This window comes from Uloborus diversus, chromosome 4, assembly GCF_026930045.1.
Source record: "Uloborus diversus isolate 005 chromosome 4, Udiv.v.3.1, whole genome shotgun sequence".
Lineage (NCBI taxonomy): Eukaryota > Metazoa > Arthropoda > Arachnida > Araneae > Uloboridae > Uloborus > Uloborus diversus.
The window spans coordinates 170,693,820-170,711,048 of NC_072734.1; the positions used below are offsets into that span (position 1 = coordinate 170,693,820).

General features: G+C 34.2%; 1 long non-coding RNA gene across 1 annotated transcript; it reads left to right on the plus strand.

Moving 5' to 3' along the window:
- The first annotated feature begins 921 nt into the window (after positions 1 to 921).
- LOC129221158 (uncharacterized) lies at positions 922 to 11,175 on the plus strand. The gene is made up of 3 exons (XR_008580480.1): positions 922 to 1,053; positions 5,639 to 5,743; positions 10,930 to 11,175. It is a non-coding gene; the product is annotated as an uncharacterized LOC129221158 (long non-coding RNA).
- The last annotated feature ends 6,054 nt before the right edge of the window (positions 11,176 to 17,229 follow it).

Below are 17,229 nucleotides of genomic sequence, written 5' to 3' on the forward strand. Positions count from 1 at the left end.
TTTAGCCTATTAATCGATAGATTCTGTTTTATATTGTTGAAATAACTTTTGCTAAGCACTTGAAATTATGCTGAATAAATTATTTACACCTAACCAATAGTTTTGAACTCTAGTTGGTATATTGCATCAAGCTGTTCTCTCACCATTTGATTCATAACTTTCAAGTATGGTAATGTTAATAACAACATATTGATACTCAGGGGCTGATACAGAAAACTATTTTGGGGGGGAGGGTTAGCTGAAGAATGACAACCCAGGTGAACGAACCTATGGTTTTAGGTACGAAAAATTTCAAAAACTGCTTGCGGGTAAATAAAAAGCATCAAATCAGCCTGAAATAAGACACCTAACTGGGGATAAACGTTGCGAATTGATTTCATGAGGAATGAGATGAAGTAGTTCAAATGTTTACTTTAAAAAATAATAAATGAAATGTTAAGATACTGTAATCATCTACATTTTCTGCATAAAGTTCTCGATTGTTTAGGGGGGGGGTATGACCCTCCAGCCTCCATGACTCTCCCCTTGTATCTGCCACTGTTAATACTTTGTTTGAGAAAAAAAATAGAAGGGGACAGAGGAATCACTGAGTAAAACTCGAAATGGAACCAATATTTTAAAGCTAACAAGGGCCTGATTTTGGAAAAAAATGGACTTTTAGAAACTTGTAACAGTGTCCAGTTGTAAGCCCTACAATTTGCATTGGTCTTTTTATGACAAATTTCCAGTGCAAAAAATAATAATAATAAATGAAAAACATGTGTACTAAACTTGTTTGCAATATCTGATGATATACATTTCATTTTGCTACTGAGTGCACTACTATTTAAAAAATGTTAAGTGTTCTGATTTTTTGTAATTTTGTGTCCTGATTTTTTTTTTTTTTTTTTTTTTTTTTTAAAGCCATTACAAAGTCTCAGAGACATTTCAAGATTTCTCTCCTCAGTCATGGATTAAAGAACAGAAATTCACTACGTAATTGCCACAATAGTCCAGGCTTTCCCGAGTCTTGCTGTGCTATACTCTCCTGTTTGAACAGATATTTGACCATAAGTAAGCCTTACATTACCTATTTAGTGCCGATTTTTATGATATGGTTCTATAATAACCAAGGACGGATGCAAGGGAGGAACGATCGGCTCCTTCTTGAGCCGAGATGCAGGAACTGTCCCTCAACCTATTTTTGTTTCTCGAGTTCCAAAAATGTAATTTTAGATGATCTATAATGTTGTGAAAAAGTGGGCTCTCTATGGGAATTTTGGTACAGATGTGATATACCCCCCCCCCCCCCCCCCCATTTGGCGACATTCGATTTTTTTGCACAAAATTAAAATATTTTTCTCGCCAATGAGGCGATAATTTTTTATGCATGGCATCCCTGGCCAAACTAACCTGTGTTTAGCAACCCGAAGGCAATCTTACAGATCTGTTCAAACTTGTTTACTTGGGTTGTTTGGGTTTCACGCAGGAGATATACGTGGTGTTGTTTCATGCAATATACCTTACAGGAATGCTTATTTTGTGTTAGTTTAAATTCAGTAGTTGTGTTTTGAAGTAAAAACATTAGAAAATGCCAGTTTCTTCAAACTTGAAGGTTAATTAAAAGTTAACTCCAACGTGGTGTGTATCTGTAACGTGCCATTGTCATATGATGTATTGTTTTAGACTGAGTGTGAATATTTATACCATATAAAAAGGTAAGTTCTTTATTTTAGAATTCAAAAAAAACCTCTTACTTCCAAAATTCTTTGTTTTTACAAATCCTTGAGGGGTTCTTGTAGTTTTTAACTTTATTTTTACTGTATGTAAATTAATTTTACAGAAATAGTACGGTTATTTTGTTCTAAAAGTTAATTCTTATCGATGCCACGAATTATTTAGACATTCTATTAACGTGCCTCCTTTAGGTACTGAATTTTATGTTAACAATTGAAAGTTCTTTCGGTTGTACTCTTAAAAATGCTGAATTTTATTAATAAATCTGCACAATAATGGTGCATATTTCACGCTTAAAACTGTGTCATTATTGTACACTGAACGGAAGGAGCCACCCTTGGGTGTCATGAAAATATACATAACTGTGACCATACTCCGACTGTAATGTATATTAACAGTCGGAGGGATAACTGGCGAGCCCGAGGTCTCATAGTACTTTCGTAATGAGACCGAGGCAGGGCCGTCGAGCCGAGGTCTCATTACGAAAGTACTATGAGACCGAGGGCTCGTATCCTGGAGAAATGATGAAAAAAAATTAGTGCATTAATTTCGACTTGTAATTAATACAATAATTTATTTCATTGTATTTTAATATGTTTACAAAAAAAACCCGGCCCTGTACATTTTTGAAGCATATATTCGTGATGTTTTTTGTTGTGCTTTTATGTTGTTTTTATATATATTGTGTTCTGAAGTGCTTTGATCATGTTTTTTTATCTGATTTTTTCCTGTTGGCGCTAAAAAAGCATCGCTAAGAACGATGTATTACATATGTCGTCATACATTGTTTTCTTCGCCAAGTGGTGGGGTATATCACATCAGTTCCGGAATTTTTTCAGAATTGTTGTCTTGAAAATGCCATCGTAAAATGTTGCTTAACACTTTAGTAATATTAATCGGAACACAGGTAGTTTTTCAAAGTTCCAAAAACTCTATTCTAGATGACATTATGGAGTTCAGGAGATCACCCCCAGAAAGTATAAATTGAAATTCAAAAAAGCAATTTTAGGACACCTTTGATGGCGTTTAGTTAAAGGAAAGGGTTCAGGACGTCCCAATCCACTCCCAACAAAAAGAAATAAAGCAAAAGAAACTTAATTTGTGACGATCATCAGTGATGTTAAAGGGCGGAGGTTTTGGAATTTATTGAAAGGTAATCATCTGGATCCATCCATGGCAATAACCTACAGTTACCATTGACTGATAACCCATGATCTTACTATCATGTTTACTGACTTAATCTTAATTTTTTTATGATACTAACCATTTAACAAACTATTTCAGTTAGCACATCTGGAAAATGTATGTGTATAAAGAAGTGGTCATTTTTTGGTGCTAGGGAGTGGTGTTATTCAAAGGGGTTATGAAAAACCAGGCTTGTTTTAAAAGAGGGTCACAAAAAAAAAAAAAACCTCATAAAGAAGGAGAATGAGAAATTATCCAATTTCCATTGCAGAAAAGGAATTAAAGCAATTATACATGTTATGCTGAATGTTTTTCGAATGAATTAGCAATAATTTTAGCATAAAGCGACAAGTTTTTTAAGCGGCCTTGCCAGTCAATTATAATTTCTGCTGAAAAATTTTTAATCCTCATTCTATGCATTCAAAATCTTGCAGGTGACTAAACCAGCAGTACCGGATCAGTAGCTGATAGGCTGCTTGCAGCCTATCAAGCTCTTTTGTTAAGTTAACCATAAAGACTAGTAATGGGTATAATCGGCGCAATAAGCATCAAGCGCGTCCGTAGCATGATACGACTATCGACCGCCGCACCCAGTCGTGCGGGGGGCCCGCTACGCGGACCCCCCGGGTGGTGGAACCTAAGGCCTACGGCTAAGAGGTGGGGTGCATGCAGAGAAAAGTAATGGGTATAATCAAGATCTCGGGAATCAAGTACTTCTGATAATCGAGACTTTTTGAAAACGAGAACTCGAGTGATTCATGACAGAACTTTTGAAATCGGGAACTCGAGTGATTGACTGCTGGGGTATTTTGAATTCATATCTCACAATGTTTCAAATTGAGATCTTGAAATGTTTAAACTGCGTTTTTGAGTAATTAAAACTCAAGTTTTTCAAAATTGAGTTGACTTCAATAGGGGTGCCCACTAAAAAGAGGAGGGGGGGGGGGTCTATAGCACAAACAGCACCACGAAAATTTAAAGGGGCAGTTTTTTGAGAGGGTTGTTTTGTCTTATTTTTGAGTGCGAGATCAGTCTCTTTCTAAATGAATAATCTGTAACATTTGAGAGGGTTTGCGATTACCTTGGGGGAGAGGGATGAATTGAATTCTTAAGTTGTTTCTGCAGGAGGGAGGGATGCCATCAACCTGTTATTTAGGGACTGTGGTGGCCTGATTGGTGAAACTTCTGACTTGTGACCAGAGCCAGGCCCCCCCCCCCCCCCCCCCCCCGCGCTCATTCTTGAAACCAAAACTGGAAATTCACTGAGCGGTAAAGTCTGGAAACTTGCTACTTGGACGGAGTTTACATTAGATGCAGAATTTAGTAATTATTCAGTTACAAGTTTTGCAAATTCAGCCTGCTGGTGTATATTAGTAATTTCAGTTTAAACACTGGCATTTTTAGTACCAAAGCTGACAACCATGGCTTAATTGTTTTCTTAACAGATCTTTATCATATAAGAGGGATGAGAGATTTAATCTCAATGGGTCCTTGCTCCAAATTAGTAAGCATTTCAGAAGTAAGGAATTAAGAAGTATTAGTTCTACAATTACATTCGTTCAAATTATTTCGATGAATATCAATGTGTGGTTATTATTTCTAATACTCACTATGCTAAATTTGTATGCTGTATCAAAGGTCAAATATGTATTTCGTTGAGTTATTTATAGTGCAAGGATAAAGGTTATGAAGATTTCAAGAATAAAATTATTTAGTAAGCACTAGAAAAATAAATTTTTTAAGTGTAATCAATGCTGTAGTTGAGAGAAACATGTTTGAGGGGGGACCTCCTTTTCATATGTACTCTGCACAATTTAAAGCCAAAGAAAAAAATTTTCTCTGAAATATTACCACACAGTAGCTTGTACAATTTATTTGTATATTTATGACGCAATGGGACTTGATGGCTATTGAAAATAACTTTTATGTCAGTTTCAGTTTTTTTTGGGGGGGGGGGGGGGAGAGGTGTATTGATGTAAGCAATTAAGGTTAGTAAAACCAACCCCCTCCCCTCCGAATCCTTCAATTCATTTTAATTTTTTACTGGAATTGTTTGCTATATATGTTGTTATGCCCTTTTCTTTAATTTCCATTTTTTACTCAGTAAAATTTTAATACTGGTCGAAATTTTAGATTTCATTAGTCACTATGATTCTAATTGGAGCTCATTCAGTTGCAGATGATTGACAAAGTACTATACCCATTGTAGAGACTGCAAGTTTTTTTTTTTTTTTCCTTGACTTGTCTCATTGCAAAAAGAAGTTGTTCTAAGCTATTTCATGAAAGTAAAAAGAATCATGTAACGTTACCACAACATAAAAATAAAGCTTATTTTCATCTAGTATTTATGCTGTGCATACATTGTGTCGTTAGCACTATAACTAAACAAACTAGTCAAATCTTATTCAGAAATAAAACACTCCTGATTGTAGTGTCTGGTTCTTACTATATCACATGTGATACATCCCCCCTAAGCCCACCCTCAAATAGAAAAAAAAAACATTACTCTTTTCTACTTTGTACTAATCAAAACAATTATTCACGTTCATTGTACAAAATATTAAGCTTTCATTCTTTGCTTGGGTCTGAAGGAGATAATTTAAACAATGTGCTACCACGAAACAATTTAAGAATAAATTCTGTCAGTGTAAGTGTATGCCAGATTTATTTCCTTACTAACATGTTTATATCTATAATTTTATTTAAATTAAATATTCACTCTTTACTTTAATTTTAGAAAAATAAAACTGGTTCTTGTAATTTCCTGCGACAGTCAGATATCTCTACTAGAGGAATCTACTGCTGTGAATACTTCTAAAGAGGTCTCACACTCAAGAAAGGTGTAAGTGTAGTTTTTATTGCCTTAACATTGAAAACAGCTTTTTTTTTTCTAATTCAATTCTGGTCCAATTGACCTTTTTGCTAAGTCCTGACTTTTGAGCTGAAAGTTAAAATCTACTACTTACTTTAATAACATTGTCACCAAGGTTGGCGAGGTTTTTGACACTACGGTAAATACCATGGTTTTTACCATTCTGTCCAAAACTGCATTTTTAGTGAAACTGTATTTTGTGAGAAAGTATCAAAAACAAGGCATTTGAGGTGCCCCTAGAAATTGTCCAATTGAAGGGAAATTTTGCACAGGCTGCTCTTTTGTCCATTGGAACAAAATAAGAGGGTGGGTATCAATATAATTTTAACTTCTGAAAAATGTCCTATAGCTAAGGGCCACTCGAGTGCATATATTTAATGATCAATGTCTTGTTCGTTAATGTATGATTGAAAAAAGAATTTTCATTAAAACTTCATATAAAACTTAAGTGCAAAAACTATTTTAAAAAATCAGATTTTTCTTCACACTTTACTTCAAACATTTAGTAACATTCTTTCGAGTTTTAATGGAACTGAAATTAGTTATCTTGATACTGTTGTGAATTTCCTTTCATTACTCTACTAACTGTTACATAAGAAAGTTTTTACGTAAAGCGTTATTTGCAAATTTTTTTTAAGTGAAATATTTTGTAAGTGAACATTTTGAAGAAAAATATTATCAAATACTCATTAATTAAAACTAATTAATATTTATATTTATGCATCACGAATATTGCAGTAAATACAAATTGATTAGATTACACTTTAGTTTTAGCATACTTTTGTGCAGTAAGACACTTTCAGACAGTTTTAAACAGTTTTGGACAGTAAAAACCACTTGTCCTGTCCTAAACCAGTTTTGGACAGTCCAAAACCCAACCCTGATTGCAACACATATATACAGTCGGATCCCGCAACAACGCCATCCGACTTTCGCAAAATGACTATAAGGCGAGTTTTTTCAAAAGTAATGAATTTTTTTATTGCTGATGCAAATTGCTTGCCTGCAACATGAAATTTTTTTGAAAGGAGCTGCGTAGGCTTCGTTGACACTAAATATTGGTTTTGTGAATGGACTTTCATCCCTTTAACATCACTGAAATCAGAAGTTCACACACTGTATTAGTCTAAACCTAAGCAATGCTTTGCTTTAGTTTATACAAATAACCTGGGCCGGATTTAGACTTAGCGGGGCCCTAAGCTGTTTCAGGTATGGGGCCACCTGTTGTAGTTTGGACAATGTTTCTCTCAGTGGTGTAAGATACAATTTTTTAATTTTTTTCTCCTTTACTATGTTTGTCTCTTTCATCTGCTACATACAGCAATACTTTTGCTTTTTTGATTGCTTTTCCCTGGTGTCCTTTTGGGATTGGCCTTAAGAGGGGGAATGATTTCAAGAGCTGGAGACCCAGGACTCCTCTTTAAGTTGAGTATAGAATATCCCCAATTGTAGGGGGTGCGGGTGTTTCTCCCCTGGAGGAAAGTTTGAAAAATAGATATTAAGTTCTGCATTTTGAAGCCTTATAAGATGTAGTTGGAACTACAAAAATATCAGGACAGAAATAGGCAAACAAAACTTTTTTTAAGTTATATACTTTAATTAAGATAATACGCAAATTAAGATAATGTACAGTAGAAATTGTTTTTGATTTGACGAATCAATGACAGAAGTTGACAGAGAAAAAGAGTGTGGGAAGAGAAAAGACAATACATTGGCTTTCGATACAGTTAGTTTTTAATTATCATTCCAACCCACCAACAAATACGAGTTAAATATAAAATGATCAATTGTAAAAAATGCTTTAAAACATATGGTGTACAGATTTAGAAAATAGGTAACAAGACAGTAACATACTGCCTATTTGAACAATTCCTAATGTATGCACTTCATAAGAAATAAAATTGGAGCCCAACTTTGCTTCGGATTTTCAAAGACATACTAATTATTTTCAAGTACTCTAAAACAATTAAAATTCTTTAACTCACTTCATTTGTACTTTTCTGTCTGATATTTTAGCACTTGATCCTAAATTTTTAAACTCCTGTTCTAACTTTGTCAGAAACAGCTATTTTAAATGTAAAAGAAAAAAAAAACTATTCGCAACTCCAACGAACTATAGGGGGCACTGCAGTCACTGTCTAATGGCGGAATTAAAAACTAAAACAAACGCATGTGGTAACGAAGAAAATGCTAAAAGTGTTGTGATTTTTGTTGTTATGTATGATTTTTTCGCTTTATTCATTTGAAAAGATTTTTCAAAGTCTTTTGGTTATTCTGACCCATATAGAAAGAGATTAGAAACCAAAAAGTATTACGAAAATAAACAATTAATGCAGAACACACAGTAAGTTGTTCTGAAGCAGCCATTTTCACGATGTTGAATTCGGAATTCATAAATTTTTGGTTCGCTTCGAACGGCATTTTCATTTTGTACCGTTTTTTCTATACATTAGTACATATTAAGTTCAGTTTCGTGACATTTCTGGCATTTGTTGACATTTTTGTCACATAGTGCACATACGTGGCAGACTGTCAAGAGTAACGTTTAACACTAGATAATTTATTTCTATGACTATATGATTGGATATCTAAAGAAATCATGCATTTAATTCATTCGTCATGGAAATGATTTACCTGATATGCGAAATCTTGTCAAGATACATTATTCTTTCACACAATTTTAAAACCATAACCTTATAAACAGATTTTTGGCGAACTTTTATTTTTTATTGTTCAAATTCTTAACGTTCTTTCTGGATTTTTCAATCTGTTTGCGATAAATATTTTCAAGAAAATTTATTTGCATACTTTCTATTTCAGTAGGATACCTTAGTAACAAAGGTTATTTAAATCATTTATGTGGAATTAGGTTAAGGAAAAGTGTCCAGTCAATGTTGTTAAAATCGTTTCTTTTTTCTTCATTGAATTGAAAAACTGATATTTATTCAAATTCACTCAGAACAAAATAAATAAAATGTGTACTCACAGTTTATATATGGTGGTAGTTTTCTTTTCAGTTGATTGACCATTATTTCTTTTTACTTATCGAATTCTGTAATCTTACTATCATTTTATTCCACTCATGATAAAAATTAAAGATGGTTTAACTAAAAACGCGAAATCTCGCCAAGGCTACTTTGCTCGCACAATTCCAAAACTATAACCCTAAACAAATTTGGCGAAACCTTTCAGCTGAGAATAAAAGGAATAAAGTAAATTCTTTCTCGGTTAAACATTTTTCATTTTGTTCTACGATAATAAATTCAAGAAAATATTTTGCATACTGTCCATTCCAACTAAATGCTGCTGTAAAATATGATTAGTTAAATTAATTTAAGATTAAAAAAAACTCATATTCTTACAAATTCGTACAAAACAATAAAAAAATTTACCTGGTATAACGTTATCCAATTTTGTTAATCCAGAGTTTTCTTGTTTACGCTTCCACCATTTAATACTTTTTTGAAAGAAATAAGGAAAACTAACATTATTTTGAGAAGCTCGAGAATACTACTAAGGGACAAATTAATTTCTGTTGTTGAAGGCGTTCTTAGACATGTTGAATGCGTTACTCAGAACAAACTGACCGCGTTTACGTCAACAGATACAAGTGGAGCGCAACAAGGCAATGTTTTAGTTGCATTCGCAGTTTTATAAATCACCGCAAGGTAGCATATTCGAGCGCTGGAGTTCCGAATAGATTTCTCATTACAACAACTTCTCTTCAGTTGCAAGTGGGACAGAAAACAAAGAGGAATAGAAGTAGAGTGTAATTTTATTTTTGGGCTAAACAGATTGACAATATGCAGAAGTAAGATAAAAGCAAGCAACACCAAAAGAATTTCCAAAATTCTGCATTCGGAGTTATATAAATAGCAAGATATGAAACATGTGAGTCACAAAAATATTTAATATATTTAAGAAACATTAGAACCATGGTTTTTACATTTTTTGTGCAGGATAAAGCAACCCATCTGTTGTTTGTAGCTACACTTTTCCAACTTTTCAAAGTTTTCAAGTACTAGAAAATAATTTATTTTTCAAGTACTTTATTTTTGAAACGAATCATACAAATTTCCGGCAGTTGGGGGCCCTAAGCTATAGCTTGCTTAGCTTGTAAGTAAATCCAGGCCTGCAAATAACCGCTCCGATTCTTAATGGGGTTTTTTTCATTCTACATATGAACGTTGATAAGATAGAATGGCTCCCAAACGCGCTTTTTCATCTAAAGTTGGCGAAAATGGAAAGAAAATGAGAAAGCTTCTGACCATTTAAGAAAATGTCAAGATTCTCAATATGCTTGAACAATTAATAAGTGGATTCAAAGTAGTACAGCAATCAGGTATGAGTGTATCTTTGATATGTGCAATTAAAATTCAAGAAAAGGAAATCCGTAAAAGTTCAGAACTTAGTTTTGATCCTGAAACTCGCAGAGTAATGTCTGAGCAAAATACAATCATAAGAATAGAAACTGCTCTTTCATTGTGACTTAAAGAGGCCAGAAAGAGGGGTGCTCCCACACTTTCATAAACCATCATCTTCATCCTTTTAAAAATTATAATTACGTTTACGATATCTACTGTTCAGTGCTAATATAATGCAGTATGGTAAGGCAAAACAACATTAGAAGAAGCACCATTTTGCAAATTGCAGCAGACACGTTTTTCGGCATTACAGGAAATGCCTTTTTCAATGCAAAAAATAATGAGCTTATGGATGAAAAGACTTCCGACAAAAGATGGTTTACAAAGATGCAGTATGGTTTGTACGGTACTTAATGTAAGTACCGTACTGTTTTAATTCATGTCTCTTATTGTTCATGGATTTTGTGCTTTGTAGTAGTAATTTATGTTAAATTGTAACACTTTAATGCTTAGTTATTTAACGCTAAAATGCGGAAAAAAACCTTTTTTTTATAACAGATATGGTAATATATAGTTAAGAAATGTTTTTAGACAATTTAAGGGGTGTTAACACTTGTCTGAAGTAATTAGGTATGCTGACAAAAAATTTCTAAACATGCGTTGTCCCACAACGTGAAATTTCGACTTGTGCGAGGGGTCTTGGAATGCATCCCTCGCATAAATCGGGATCCGACTGTATTTTTACTATAACTTGATGCCTTTTTAAAAAGAATTTATTTTCCTTTTAATTAGTTTATAGTTCTGCAAGAGATTTTGAATCTTTTGGCCAAGCTTAAAAAGACGGCAAAAAGCTGAAAAGAGAAGCGAAGTTGCTACAGGAAAAGGTGGAGATGAATGTGATGTCCAAGAAAGCTCCCAAGTTGCAGCTGCAATTGGCGATATTAATGCTGCAGAACATGAATTTGTTTTCTGTCTGTCAGGCATTAATGGTTTGATGCAGTTAAAAGTGATGCATTCGTAAGTATAGCAAAATTCCTGAAATTGGTACCTTATAATTTTGTAACTTACCTTTTCTGAAAGTTGTGTACTAGTAAGTAGCTAAAAATTCCCCAAACTTTTTACTGACGAGAGTTTATTCTAGGAATGCACCAATTCGTTGGTAATTAGTCATACTGCCGATTTTAATGGGCAGGAAAATTGTTTTTTGAATAAAATTATATATTAAGTATGCGCTGAACAAGAAACTATGGGTGAATTTATTATACATAAGTAAATATTTTTTTTTATTGTTTAAGAACCATAGTAGGTGGTTATATGCAGCCTAACTCAGTTCCCCTCGCTTCCTCTCAAACTTTTGACAGAATACTCCTATTCAAGCAACAAAAAAAAGTTTTTCAGTTATTGTACTCTCTTTTTATATACATAACTACAACATTTTACAATTTGCTTTAAAAATTACACCCTTTAATTGAGCAAAAATGTTATTGTGTAATATGTTTTTGTTTTTAAAGCAGGTATTTTTTTTTTTTTCAACTGAGAGAGCAGTAAAAGCCATTATGATTATAATTAATCAGCTAATGGTTAATTGGCCAATTTGCTTATCAGTGCATCCCTAGTTTATACACTGTAATGAACTATTTGATGGCCAAAATAGCAATAAAACTTGCTTGAGCATGTTTTCAAAGTCACAAGGAATCTCTTTTTCAATAGAAACACATGTGAGCTTATGAATGAAGAGAAATTCCGCAAAAATAGATTGCATATTTACGAAAGTCTCTGAACTGAAAGTTCTAGTGAAACATATCTTCATTAATTGTGACCCACCATGTTATCCTAATTGAAAATTAATAATATATGCCTATTTACTGATTGAGGAAATTAGGATCATTCAAAAAAAGATTTAGAACTTTTTTTGAAAAATGTGAAAGCCCATACAAATTTTTGAAAAAAAAAAAAAAGTATGTATTATGAAGTAGATTTATTGCATACCAAAATATATATAATGACCTGTTGACAAAATGTATAATATACTCTTACTCACCAATAAAAGGTTTATAAAAAACTTTGACTTTTGTCGGAGTCATATTTTTTATTTAAGTTTTAAAAGGGGCTCTCATTGGCTGTAAGTCTTTAAAAGAACTTCAGTTGCAAAAGTTTTCAAAATCTATTCAGGCAGTCAGGGCCGGATTTGGAAATGTGGAGGCCCTGGGGTAATGAAGGAGTGGAAGCCCCTAATCAGGGTTCCAAAAGATCATCATATTTTCGAAAATATTAGATACTTTGATATATATATCCGAATATTTTGATATATATGTATATATCCGATATTTTCAACCCTTGAAAGTTAGGATATTTTGTAAAAATTTTATTGTGGGGGCCCTTTTCTTGTGGAGGTCCCGGGGCAGTAGCCCCGCCTGCCCTCCCTTAAATCTGGCCCTGCAGGCAGTATCCTTTACCTAGGAAAATAATCCATCTACTAGACCATCACTCACATAATTGGTTCCTTCATTTAACCAGTTACTATTTTCCTTGTTTGGCAACTGTTTTGCAGACTTTTTTATTTAAAATTCTACTTAGACCACTATTTTTAGACCATAACTTAGTGGCAGCCCTGTTATGTTTATCACGGCAGCATCAAAAACTTGGCAATCTGATATTTATCAATGGAACAATGATATGATGAAAAAGGATGGCTTATAAAAATTGCTTTTGGTTGAGACATTTTTTTTTTTTTCAATTCTGGTTCATATTTGATCTACCATCGTAAAAATGTTATTGAAGAAGGGCTTGATTTGGAAAACGTTCAGTTAGGCCTTAATCATCGATGAAACAATTCTATGATCTTAAATCATCTCTTAAGAATTTCTCAGCCAGGGATTTTACCTGGGTGGGAAGGCCGAAGGACCTAAGTTTTGTCATGTTTTTGACTACTATATTAGAATTGGTAATATATGTTATAACGAAGGGCTCTGGGGACTCAAAACTCTCTTTGCTGCCCCACTACTTAAGTCATATTAATAAACTTTGTTATACATAATTTGTATCTTTTGTTATGTGTAATATATAATTCTTATTATGCATTTATTTAGCCTATTTCACTGTGTAAATTAATGTGTAATTATATCTTAAGTTACTAATTGTTTTTTTTTTCTTTAGTTAGTGTAAAAATTAAGTACTAACAAGCAGAGACTAATTCCATTAGCCATCAAGTCAGTAAAGTGCTAGCTGGTGCTGCTGATTGGAACTTGCATCCTTCTAGAAAAATCGAAAAAGGATACTAGACTTGCAAATCCGAATAAGAAGAAGAAAATGTATAGATGCAAAAAAAAAAATGTATAAAACTTTTTTATTCATAATAAATTTGTAAATATATAAATTGCTCCAAAATATTCTTTTTGAAGAAAAAAAAAGAAAACAAAGAAACAAACTTCCTAAAATAATAGTGGCTGCTTACCGTTGGAAGCTCCCTATTGCCATTAGAAAAGTTTTTATAATCTTGTAGCGCATGAATGCAACATGTTTCCTATTTTTTGTTTTAATGGCTTTACTTTTATCATTTAGAAAAAACATTCTTACAGAATTAAACTATCAATGAGTAGAATAGGATGTTTGCATCTGATACTTAATCTTAATACATTCAGGGCCTGGTTTAAGCGTAAGCATGAGAAGCACAGGTTTTAAGGACCCCAAAAATTACAAAAAAATATATAAAAAATTCATAATGGGTGTTTAAATTGGTATTGCACTATAAAATTTTTCTAAACATTTTTATTCAAGTCTAAGTTTATTGCTGGCTCTGTTTTAACGAGGTTTACGAGTTCAGTGGAAACCTAACTCTCTCCCTATGGATTGATTAAACTATTTGGAGTGATGTCTACTCACTATCTGGAGTGATGTATGAGATCACTCAGATGTAACTCTGTGTTGGTATGGATCGAACTATTGCTGCTTAAGGCATTTATTTTGTTTCTGTTGATTTACAATGTTTCAAAATGTTTGAATCTTTTGTATTTTTTTTTTTTAAATGTAAGTTTCAAGTTACAAATACAGAGCTGTTGATATTTATCCGGATTATACAGGCTGATAAATTGACTAGCACCTAATTTACTGGGCCCAGAGCCTGTTCTGAGTTTTCACTTTTGTATCCGTAATGTAAAAACAATTTCTTATTACTATCTAGTGTTTCATTTAGTTAGAAGCAATACTTAACATGCAACTAACAAAATACATGCTGAGCTTGGAGACCAGTTTGGGGGAAGGAAAAGACTTAGTTTAAGATATTCAGTGACATTATCAAAACAGATATACCCCGAAATTTTTTGAAATTGCAGTTGCAAAAACCCAGTTTTGGGTAATGTTTGAGGGAAGAAAGATTGGGGCCAATCCCTGGGAATTTTTTGAAATTGAAATCTTCAAAACACAATTGCGATAATATCTTGGGTAACGTTTAGGGGGCCGGCAATCTTTACCCATTGAAGCTCTAAAAACGTAATTTTGGTTGACTTTCAATGATGTTATGTGGAAGAATTTTCGGAAGCTCCTCTCCTGAAAATTTTCAAAATTTAAGCCCTAAAAACTAAATTTCAAACAATCGTTAATGGTAGAGAAATGGGGGGGGGGGGGGGCGAAGAAACATTCCGCCGAAAATTTTTTGAAGTTAGCTTTTGAAAAGGCAGGTTTTAGAGGATTTTCGGTACTGTTTGTGGGAGGAGAGATTTGGGGCCACTTTTCGGTAATTTTCGACGACGCTCTCCCGGAATTTTTTCCAGAATTGAAGCCCTGAAAACGAAAGTTTGAACGATCTTTGGTAATATGGAGGGGGGAGGGGGAGTTCGAACACAACTCGAATTTTTCCGAATTGAAGTCCGAAAAACGAAAATTTTCGCAATTTATTTTTGTGAAGGTTCGAAAATTCCCCCCCGCTGGCTGCAGCCTTGCTTGAAAAACATCCCCAACATTTTAAGATATAGAATTAATCCTTCGGGGTGAATATACTCAAAATGTGTCTTAAGAGCGTACGAAAAAATACATGCTCAAAACTTGCTCCAATATTTAAAATTTATAGAATCCAACAAACGCAGTAGCATTACTACAAGAAGGGGGGTGCTACTTGAATGGGTTTAAAAGTTAATTAAAAGTATAAAAATTTCATTTCAGAAATTATTTTCAGATTTTTTTTGGTTGTATTAAACGTTGCATATTTATTTTGATTAGGTAACATCCTTGCTTTAAATTACTTTAGAATTCTCGCGAAAATCTTCAAAAATCCCGGAATAAACCCAGTTTTTTCTTTTCTTTGCAATACTACTTATGACTGGAGGGTGAACGACCTTGGAAACTAATACGAGCGAAGGCAATATTCCACAACAGTATTGCCCAATAATATATGCAGGGCCAATGTCACCTGGTTACCCAAGTATCTGCCAAAGTTGCGAAAAAACTTGCCGTCAGTATTACCCAATATAATTACCCAACATTGTGAAAAACTTTACCGTTTGGTGGCGGCCGACCCAATTAGACCGATAATGACGAATTTTGTTCTACAAAATTGGCCAGCACTGCATCTGCCAGTGTTGCAAAAAGCTTGCCGGCATGCATTGGCTAATTTTGTTCTGCCAGTATCAGCCAATACTGGCGTTGTGTAGTGCCCAATATTGTATACAGTAAACCGTCAGCTATCCTAACTTTACGTGATATTGGCCAGTCTTCCAAACATCTTGTTTGCGACATTTTTTCATTGCACATTCTTTGTCGTAGATGGAACAAAACCCAGCGCCGGAGCGGCAACTTATGAAGGAGAAAATTTTTAAGTGCACTGCGCACCTTGACGAGACCTGAGAGAGCATAAACATGCGTTCAAAGGCATTTAGTTTCGAAAAATTTCTGGGGTACAGCTTCCTGATTTCCTAGCCCTTCCCTCTCTTGTCAGAAAAAGAGCTAAAAACCCTAGTAGCACATGACGTACGACAATATCGTAAAAATACCAATGCTATATCGCTGTGTCATCGGGTCACAATATAAAACGATGTCTAATCTGACAGAGCGTGCGCTATTGTGACAGTATCGTTACGCGTCATTGTAACGATGACGCAAGTGTCATTATGCCCATAGTTACGATATCTTCCTATATCGTTTATGCGTCATTGTAACCATAACGTAAGTGTCATCGTGTCGCAATGAGAGAGGGGTGTAAAATTTCAAAAATTTGAAATTTTTAAATAAAACTGGATTATTTTTTATTTATTCCATTTTATTCATAAAATAGTACAGCTTTGAAATATGACTATAATAAAAATAATTTTGTAAAATATCGTTTCTCGTAATATCGTGACGATGACGCGTTATACAGCAAAAACAGTATACGGCAATGACGTACAGATGACGCCACGATATGGTGTGCTACTTCGGAAAGCTATCTTTTTAAAACTTGAGCTTAGAAAGGTTTCGAAATGGGAAGTTTGAGCGACGAGCATGTTGGGTGCTGGGAACATTTTGGGCTCCCAGCACATTGGGCCCAATGATCCCATCGCCCAAAATGCTCGGCGCCCAATGTTCCAGGCGCTCAATATGCTCGGCGCCCAAAGTTCCTAGATCGGAAAGGTTTACGCTGGAGAGTCACTTACCTTGCCTCTTCTTCTCTGACCTGGCTCAACAGAGCCTAAAATGGCGTTTTTGGGACATCAGTAATTTCTTACAATTTCCCAAGCGATTCCCCCTCCCCCGTCTTGTAATAAAGCCAAAGATAGCTTTAAAATGTTTTAAGGTGTAGGTATAAAGACTCCCAAAGTTAATTATTACCTAAAGATAGCTTTGTTTTTAGAGCTTAACTCTTCCTTGGACACCCCCAAACCCTTTTACGTTGAAAGGTGTCCGTAGGAGAGTACTCTCACCCTTCCAAAGTTTCGCTTATACAGGCTAAAATTGCGTTTTTAAAATTCAATATGAAAAAGTTTCAAGAGCAGCGCCAACCCTGACCTTTTAAGTAATACACTATAAAAATCATTTCTAGGCCTTGAATTTCAGAAGTTTTCCGGGGGAGGTGTTCCTTTATTCCACCTCCATTTCTCTTGCGTTAATACCAAAAAAAAAAAA